The sequence below is a fragment of the Fragaria vesca genome, linkage group LG7, assembly GCF_000184155.1.
Source record: "Fragaria vesca subsp. vesca linkage group LG7, FraVesHawaii_1.0, whole genome shotgun sequence".
NCBI lineage: Eukaryota > Viridiplantae > Streptophyta > Magnoliopsida > Rosales > Rosaceae > Fragaria > Fragaria vesca.
The window spans coordinates 4,076,490-4,077,493 of NC_020497.1; positions in this window are offsets into that span (position 1 = coordinate 4,076,490).

Here is a 1,004-nt window from a genome sequence, read left to right on the forward strand (position 1 = left end):
CAATTACTAGTTGATGAGTCAATCTATACACTACGAACCAACATTGTTAGCTTTAGCTCCTTTTGTCTACGTGATTATCTCATATTTATATAACATTGTGTATCATTGATTGCTCTCAAGGTTGTGTATTTATATCTTTCTATGTACTATTTTGTATTTTCTTTATAAAAAAAAAAAAAGAGTAAAATAGTGGTAATCTCACGCCATCTCCTAACACCAAGCTCATTTCAGTAGGTGAGGCAGTATGTAAGGATGAAACAATCAAGTAATATGTATGGGAAGGTCAAGGTTAACAATTAAGCTGTCACCGACACTTCTCAACCCCCATGGAGAGCTAGACTTCTCAAGCTGATCCTGGACAAGGACATTGAAACTTTGGCTTCAAACTTTGAGTACATTTCCTTCTCCCATATTTTTAGGGCGGCTAACTTAGTTGCTGATAGGTTAGCAAGTTTAGAACACAATGCAGCAAATGTTATCATTTTGTAGAATAGAGTTATGTCTGATGTTTTGGAAGCTTATTTTTTTTTACGTTGTAAATTTAGGATGTCATCGTGGCTCCTCATTTTAATGGAAATTTTTTCCTCATAAAAAAATGAGAAATTTTAAATACACACCCCTAATATCTTAATACACACCCCTTACTTAATACACCGCCTATCAAGTTTTTCATTTAAGTATTATACTTAATACACATCCCAAACTGCCTAAAATGCCATGAATTTATGAAATATTCCGTTATTTAATATAATTAATATATATTTACTATTTGGTACCTCTTTTTACATATTATTTCGTCTAATTTTTGCTAGAAATTTGTGGTTATCATCGTTCAATTTATAATCAAATGATTATTATTATATCCCAACTCCAAATCACCAATACAAGTTTTCAAAATTCACAAACTAGTACAAGTGTAAAAGTACAGTAGCTATTAAACATAAATAGCTAGTTATTCGATAAAAACATGTCATGATAAAATGCAGTACTTGACAATATGATCT